General features: G+C 45.9%; 1 pseudogene; it reads left to right on the top strand.

Annotated features, from left to right (window-relative positions):
• The first annotated feature begins 540 nt into the window (after positions 1-540).
• On the top strand, positions 541-2,404 carry LOC103633447 (reticuline oxidase-like; annotated as a pseudogene).
• The last annotated feature ends 6,808 nt before the right edge of the window (positions 2,405-9,212 follow it).

The following is a 9,212-nucleotide window of genomic DNA, read 5'->3' as shown; positions in this document are numbered from 1 at the left end:
CCATACAATTTTATGCCACACTTATCTAAGATGATTAAGGTTAGGCACTTAAATTATGTGCCACAATTTGTCATGCGTAAGAAAATTTTGCCACACTTTTACAAGTCATTAATATAACGAGTGGAACCTACGTAGGAGGAGAAAAATCTTATCATAATTATGGCTTCAAACCAAACACATGTCTAACCTTAGACGTGCCAAAATGTGGCAAGTGAGACACTAAACCAGACAACCTTGCATCGTGCGCTAGGTTTCTTATATTCCATTGATCGTGGAAACATAAAAAAGTATAATTATAATTATATATATATATATAGTGTCAATTTTGTACCTAGAAATAATGTTAGAGTAATGATTAGTCAACGATCATTAAGTTTGGTTTTTTTGAAACTAAGGAAAGCGGTACTACTACTTAGCAGCCAAGTACTATAGATTAATCCAAGTAGCCAACTTGTAGCCAAGTTGCACCGTGTTGAGTTGAATAGTATATATATCATTGCAGACCAGTGATCATAGTATCATACACTAACCATTGCCGTTTTAGAAGGAAACTAACCGAACTCAAGAACGCTACTCTGTTTGGACAAGCACTAGAGTGAGAGCACCATCACCACCATGTACACCAATAGCTCCCCAACTTCCTTACTTCTAGGCATACTCAGCATACTCTTATCAACGCATCGCCATGTCATCGCGTCGCAGTCTCCGCGCGACAATGGCGTGCGCGCCAGGTCCTTGTCGACCTGCCTACTGGCCTCCGGCGTCCGTAACTTCTCCATGGCCGGGTCTCCGGGCTACGCCACCATCTTCGACTTCTCCATCCAGAACCTCCGCTTCGCAGCCCCGGGGTTCCGCAAGCCGGAGGCTGTAGTGCTGCCCACTTCCAGACGCGGCCTCCAGCGCGCGGTTCTCTGCGCGCGTAGTGCGTCGCTGGCCATCCGCGTGCGCAGCGGCGGGCACAGCTACGAGGGCCAGTCCTACACCGTCTCCGGCGGCGTGCTGGACGGTAAAGCCCCCTTTGTTGTGATCGACCTCATGAACCTGAACAAGGTCCGTGTCCACGCCGCGTCAGCCACGGCGTGGGCGGAGTCCGGCGCGACGCTAGGCGAGGTCTATCACGCGGTGGCGCACTCGTCGCCGTCGAACCGGTCGTCCCTGGCGCTCACCGCCGCGTCGTGCTCCACGATCGGTTTGGGCGGACACATCTCCGGCGGCGGCTTCGGACCGGTGTCCCGGAAGTTCATGCTCGCGGCCGACAACGTGCTAGACGCGCTGCTCGTCGACGCGGTGGGCAGAGTCCTGGACCGCAGAGCCATGGGCGAGGACGTGTTCTGGGCCATCCGCGGCGGCGGAGGCGGCAGCTGGGGAGTCGTCTACGCCTGGAAGCTCCGGCTCGTCCCTGTTCCCGACACCGTGACGGTGTTCACGCCGAGAAGGGAAGGTTCGGTGGACGCCATGGCGGGCCTCGTGTACAGGTGGCAGTTCGTGGGGCCTGCTCTGCCGGACGAGTTTTACCTCTCGGCCTCGCTCACGATCGGTAGCTCGTCGTCGTCATCACAGGAAGACCGAGATCTTCGCAACGTGGCATTCACGGGGCTGGTGCTTGGGCCAAAGGAGATGGCCATGTCGGTGCTGAACGAGAGGTTCCCAGAGCTGGGCCTCGCCGAGGCGGAGGTGTCGGAGATGAGCTGGGTCGAGTCGGCAGCACGGCTCGCCGGGCTGAGCTCGGTGGACGAGCTCACCAGCAGGGTATCCAAGACCAAGTACTACGGCAAGAACAAGTCCGACTACGTGCAGCGGCCCATCTCGAGGGATTCCCTAGCCGCCATCCTACGGTACCTCTCCGACGGGCCGCCGGCGGGGTACGTGACCATGGACCCCTACGGTGGCGCCATGGCACGCTTGAGCGCCACGGCGACGCCGTTCCCGCACCGCGCGGGCAACCTGTACGCCCTTCAGTACGGCGTCACGTGGGACTCGGACGCCGGCGAGGCCAGCGTGAGTGCACGCATACAATGGCTCCGGTCACTGTACGCGTACATGACGCCGCACGTGTCGTCCAACCCACGCGCCGCGTACGTAAACAGGTAAACTACATTGACATCGACCTCATGGGCTTTGACGAGAGCCTCGGCCCGGTCAGATTGGCATCGTCGGTGAGCCATGCGCGGGCGACCTGGGGCGCGGCGTACTTCACCGTGGAGAACTTCGACCGGCTCGTCCGGGCCAAGACACTGCCAATGTCTTTTACAATGCCCAAAGCATACCATTGCATTAGCGGAAGATAGGGCCGAAATTTATTTGTGTACAAGATAAACTTCCTCCACCCCCTCCTTCCCCCACCCCATCACGCGCACGTGCTCGGTATCATTCCAAAATAAATGCACATCTCGTTTATCAAGAAGGTTAAACTTTTGTTAGGTTTCATCGAGTATATATATATATATATATATATATATATATATATATATATATATATATATATATATATATATATATATATATATATATATATATATATATATATATATACTAGTACAATGCCCGTGCGTTGCGACGGCACATGAATTGTTCGATAAAATGTTAGTACATAAAAACAAACAACACATATTAACTATACTAGGTATGTGCCCGTGCGTTGCAACAGCGTACAAAATATTCGACAAAATGTGAGTGTTAGAGCAATTCCAACAAATGTCTCAAATAGGGTACATCTTGCTTAAATTATATATCACACAGGTATAGCACAAAGTGAGTTTTGTGGGTATCTATATATCACACAGGTACACCTTGCTACGGTATCTATATATCACATAGGTACACCTTGCTTAAATTAGATATTTGATTGATCTATCTTTTGTATAACACAAAGAAACATGAGCTGCAGAGGTAGAGGATGGGTGCTTTAATCCAAACGACCACGGTTCGAACCTTAGCATCCATCATTTTTTCAACAAACAACTAAAAAAGATGTACTCGTGACAACAGTGTCAAATGTAAAATTATACAAACATTTTCTTTTGATGGATATTATGTGCACAAATCCACTCGAGAGTGCCAGCATATTAAAAATAGTATTTATATATATATAGTCTGATTAATTAAAACCCCACAAATGGTAACCAAGCCTACAAAAATCCCCAAGGAATAGCAGATTATATACGCCTTCTTGGTACAGTTGGGCAAATAGAGATAAAATATCATCTTCTATGCGCATTGAGAATTAGTATAAAACATAGATACAGAACAACAAACATCAATATGATATGTAAAATTTGTGCGGCAAAATATTATAAATGTAATATTGCTATAAATACGCCAACTCAAATAGAATGAACTGATGCTGAACAAACATTATAATATCGCACAAATTATTTCTAAAGAATCAATATAGAATTTTGAATGATAGACAAATATATCGACAACACACTAATCTAAATTTTTTAGCGGTATTGATAAGTCAAAGTTGTATGTTTGCAAGTGTTGGGGGCCTTCGGCTTCCGAAGGTCCTCAAAAACATGATTTAACAGTGTTTCTAGAGTGTAATGTGTGAACAGGTACCTTCGGACATATATCAAAGAGGGAGAACCTCAAAAGATACGAAGGTTGGCAGTGCCGAAGCTGTGAAGCAGGAAAGCTTCGGCATGTTCGCAGAAAAGGGAACCGACTTAAAGATGAAAAGGCCATTTAGACCTCGATAGATTGCTATGGAATTATCACCAAATGTAAAGGGCATGTATGTAATTTTGTATGGGTTGTATCCCGTGCCTATAAATAGGTGAACAGTACCCCCGTACTGTTCACGCTGACTTGGCATTTGCTTTTGCGTCACGCTTGTACTTTTTACCTTCTCTCAGGACCGAAGGTACATTTGTAATTTGAAATCATTTCTATTTTTCCATGTTAATAAAATAGAAATGATTCTATGATGATGCTTATATTATATTTCATGCTTTATATGAATCCTTCGTCATTACTTGTTATGTTTACGAAGGTATGTCTCTTATGACCTTCGTCCGAAACTCATTATTTCCCGAAGGGACATAATGCTTCGAAGGACGAAGGACTTTAACACTTAACACTTTTTATGTTGCCTTGTTCTTAACTCTTAGCATTTGAGAACAAGTCCCCAACATTGGCGCCCACCTCCGGTGAACTCACTTCCACTTCGAGTTTTTTTTGAACACCTTCGGAAGCTATAGACCCTCGCTATGGCGCCGAAGAAAGCTTCAGCGACTGGGGCTGCAGCACTGCAACCGCTGGACCCCAACCAGGAGACCGTCTCTCTTCGGGAGGCCCGAAACCAGAAGAGGAAGGCTGTCAGCCCGACGATTCAGGAGGATGAACTAGACCAAGAGATCAGGGACATGGAGATGCTACATCAACAGGTGCAGAGGAAGAAGGAGAAGATGGCCAGGCTAGCTGAGCTGCAGAGGCAGATAGACGAAGCTTCTGAAGAAGTCCGTCATCTTACCCACGATGAGCAGAACCGAAGGCCTCAACAAAAAGACCTTCATCAGGAGGGCTTCTTCAATGAAGATGACTGGTATGACAATTTCCATCATGGAAATTTTGTTTTCGACGATGCTTCTCCTCTGTCCGCTGAGCTGCAGGCTACACCTTGGCCTCCGTCCTATAAGCCACCCCAGCTTCCCATGTTCGATGGCCATTCGGACCCGAAGCAGTTCTTGATGAGTTACGAAGCAACAGTGTCTTCGTATGGTGGCAATGCTGCAGTAATGGCAAAGTCTTTCGTTATGGCCGTCAGGAGTGTTGCTCAGACCTGGTATTCCTCCCTTCGGCCAGGAACGATCACTTCATGGCAGAAGCTGAAGGATATGTTATTGACCAGCTTTCAAGGATTTCAGACGAAGCCGGTCACTGCTCAAGCCTTGTTCCAGTGCACTCAGGATCATGAAGAATACCTTCAGGCGTATGTCAGAAGGTTCTTGCGTTTGAGGGCGCAGGCACCAACGGTGCCCAATGAAATTGTCATCGAAGCCATGATCAAGGGGCTTCGTCCTGGACCTGCTGCTCAATACTTTGCTAGGAAGCCTCCTCAGACCCTGGAGAAGCTGCTCCAAAAGATGGACGAGTACATTCGTGCTGACAATGACTTTCGCCAAAGAAGGGAGGAGGCCTTCAGATTTTCTGAAATGACCAGGGGCTTCGGAGGAAGATCCTATCCGAGGCATGTCAGGTCCATCCATAACTCCACTCAGAATGATGATAAGGGGAGTCAGCAGAACAGACCGCAGTGCTCCTCACAGGCTTCGGGGCAACAACAAACTTTCTTCCGGCCACCAGCTCCAAGAGGCAGAGGCGCCAGGGGCTTCGGCGGAAGATTCGGAGATCAACCAAGGAAACTGTTTTGCTTGTTCTGTGGAGAAAGCAAGGGCCATACCACCAGGACGTGCCATATTACAATCCAGAAGCAAAAGGAAATAGCCGAAGCTGCATCTCAACAAGCTCAGCCGAAGCAGGTCATGCACACTGCTTCGTATCATCCACCTTACATCCCACAATACATAGACAACCACCCTGCAGCTTCTGTAGCTTCGGCAAGTCAACCTCAAGCTTCCTGGCAGCAGCCTCCGCCTCCACCTCCACTGCAACAGGGTCAACAGCCAGAAGGGAGTCAATATGCCCCACACCAAAGGGACTTCAGAGAACAATCCGAAGCTCGCACAGTCAACAGCACTGTGCCAGAGTCGAAGCACATTTATTGACACATATCCTACCTTTGATAGCAGTCTTTTCTATTCAGTTTTATTTTCTGTGAAACAAAGAACATTATTAGTTTTCATGTAATAATTTCGTTGTTTCCCACGAGGAAAACCCATTTTCTTCACAGGCTTAAGTCCCTGAAGCTAACAAGGAGGACCTTCGAATTATTAAAAATCCTTCGAAGCAACAGAAAGTCGTTCTAAGGAACGCAGAGTAAGTTGATGAAGTCACAAAAAGCCGTTCCAAAGGGAGCGCAGTGTAAATTTTCTGCTCAAAAGTCGTTCCTACGGGAATGCAGAGCTTACAGCGAAAAGTCAACGCTGATACCGCCTAAGTAAAAGGCGAAGAAGCTCCTAAGGGAGGCTTACAGCGAAAAGTCAACGCTGATACCGCCTAAGTAAAAGGCGAAGAAGCTCCTAAGGGAGGCTTACAGCGAAAAGTCAACGCTGATACCGCCTAAGTAAAAGGCGAAGAAACTCCAAAGACGTTCCTAAGGGAATGCAGAGTTTACAGAGATATTTTGTGTGTATCTTCGGAACAAACGTCACTTGCATAACATAACATCATCACACCATTTTGCATAGCATAAGCATCATACATCATGTTGCATATGGCAAAAGAAGGGGACACCGTATCAACCTTTGAAAGGACGCTTTGAGAAAGTGAAAATTGTGTAAAGTCATGAGGAAATACAATGATAATCTTCGGAATACAGCTTCGGAGAATGTTTTTACGAAGCATGGATGAGCCTCATCAGAGTAATATCGAAATTGTACAGCTTCGGAGAATGTCTTCTTCACGAAGCATGAAAAGAAGGGAAGGTGTTTTTTCGCCGAAGGCTCAAAAAAGGTATGTATGTAGAATTTCATGCATCGTAAAGAATTGAATAATGAAAAGGGACTTATATATTACATTCAAATGTACAAAATATTACATAGATCATACTTCAAATGTTTTTTCTAATAACATCTAGTCTTCTCTTAATACTACTTCGGCAGCCTCATTTAGAAGTTGTTCAACAACTTTATCCATGATAGCTTCGGCCATTTGTTTGATTTCGTCATCCTCTTTGATGTGAGGGTCAATAGACGATCCAGTAGGTTCTGAGGAAACAGAATATTTTTGCATTACTATTACAAACTGCGAGTAAAGTTTGAAATAAAAATTACAACACAATAAGTGCGACTAATTAATACCTATTTGCCCTTCGGCAACTTCTGCCACTTCTCTAGCATCATGGATGCCCTTTTCACTTCTCTGAATAATTTCTCTTGCCATTTCTCGGCCACCGTTATCCCAGATATCAGTAAAAAACTTTCCACCAATTATGCTAGCTTCGGCCGAAGGATCTTTTGTGTCTTCAAAGGACAAAGCAGCTTCGGACTGTGCTAAAATTTTCACATGCTCACAGCCCTTCTTCTCTAAAATGGTGGCAATCCCTCTGGCGCCAGAGAAGGCACATATATCTCCTCGGCTATTTAAAATTTCTTCGAAGGCTTCAGCTTCGTGGTCAATCCATTCAATGACACTTTCGGGATTGCCCCTCAAAAAATTTTCTTCACTTGAGAATGCGCCGACCTTGGCGAAGCTAGCCTTTAATTTTTTAACACAATCTACAGATTTATTGTAGCATTTCTTTTTGGACGAACGAAGCTCTTCAACAGTCACTTCTAGATGATCTGCCCATTGATCGCTGAGTTCACGTTTTGTTTCTTCAAGTATACGTTCTTCTTTGGCTCTGGCCAGTTGTTTCCGAAGGTCTTCAATTTCGCGTTTCTGAGCTTCAGCTTGACTTTTGAAAGCAGCTTCGTCCTCCTTTATTTTATCTATCAATGAGTATAATATTTTGTCTTTTTCGAGACCTTCGTTCCTCAGTTCAATTACTTCGGAACGAAGGTTGCTCAGGGCTATAGTACATCCTTCGTCCTCAGCATCTTTCTGTGCTCTAAGGGCATTGCTGAGTATCAGGCCCTGCAGACAGGAATATGTCTGTGTCAATAGTTTTAAACAAACGAAAAATTTTGAATTCAACAAAAATATAAGAATTCCATTTGTCGCACCTTTAAACTGTTGTAAGCTAGGCTGTCAGCCAGATCGTTCTTTGACAGCACCGAAAGTCCGTCTTCTAAAGTTGGAAATCCGAAGCTTCTGCTCATCTCCCGACAGACAGAAATTTCCTTGCTGTCGGGGAGGCAATACAAGAAATCTTCTTCTCCACTGCCATTAAATATCAACGCCCCCTTTGGATATTTCAACTTTTGGGCATAGTGTTGGGCCTCTTGTTCTTCTTTTTCTGTTAATTTTTTCCCCGAAGCATGACGAAAAATATAATCGCGAATTTTGGATGCTTCGGGGGTAACAACACCAGTTCCTTCAGCAAAAGTTGGCTTTGTTATTTTTTCTGCCTCACTTTCCAAGGTTTTTGCCTTTGAGGGCTCTGAGGGCCCAGCTTCGGCTTCAGTATCTTGCTCTGGAGCTTTAGAACCCGAAGCTTCGACTGTTGTTTCAGGAGTGACGGCAGCCTTCTTCGGAGGGGTGCTTGAAGATTTGATCGTGTCCAGCACATCTAGCACATTAGCCATTCTCCTTCTTTTCGGAGTCACTGCTGGCACTTTTTGATTTCTTACTGTTTCAATGTTTGCCACAGGACTCAAAACTCCTGATGTTTTGGAGTCCTCGCTTGCTTCCTTTACCTCTTCCATTTTTTCTGTGAATGGCGCTTCGGCCTTCTCTTTCGTTTCTGGTAACAAAATTTTTGATTGCTCCAATTTTGTCTTCGTTGGTATTTCGGCTGTTTCTGTGACTTCTGGCAGCAAAGTTGGCTCGGCTGGTTTTTCAGCTTCGGTGGCCGAAGAAGTCTCTCCGGTAAACTCAGGCACCGAAGCTGGTTCAATATAACGCGGTCGATAAGAAAGAACCTTTATCTTCTTCCTTTTCGGTTCTGGCTCGCTAGGAGCAGCTGCAGTTTCTTCTTTTGCAGAGGTTGTATTTTTTCTCTTCTGCCTTCGAATGGGGTAGCAATAGTCAGGGTAGACAAACCCGATGGCATCAAATACCCGATTCAGCCTTTTCTTTTTTCGGCCTCCGAAGGCTGCTGACATTGCAGTATCTTCGGCCTTCGAGTATGTCCCAAGCAGCTCATCACTTAAATTGTCAATGCTTTTCAACCACTCATCATCTGGCTCAATAAATTTATCTCCAAATTTAAAAGTGTACTTAAACCTGACAAGTCCACCTTCGTCGGCCTCTTTAATGGTTTCTTGTGGCATTTCCCATTTCTCCGCAAGCGGCCACACCCTGAAGGCAATATGCTCTTGTACTAAGTCCCTTGTTCCTATAAAAGAGCAGACAACGCCGAAGGCTCTTTGGCATTCTTCGGCGGCTTCGTTCATTTCAACCTTCGGCCTCCGAAGGCCGAAGCTTTGCCAAATAGGACGTATAATTATACCTTTGATGTCTTCTCGTGCTGATAAGTCATTCTTCAC

The sequence above is a fragment of the Zea mays genome, chromosome 7 (genome assembly GCF_902167145.1).
Source record: "Zea mays cultivar B73 chromosome 7, Zm-B73-REFERENCE-NAM-5.0, whole genome shotgun sequence".
NCBI lineage: Eukaryota > Viridiplantae > Streptophyta > Magnoliopsida > Poales > Poaceae > Zea > Zea mays.
The sequence above is the reverse complement of the archived record's forward strand: the minus strand, read 5'-3'. Positions and strand labels throughout refer to the sequence as shown.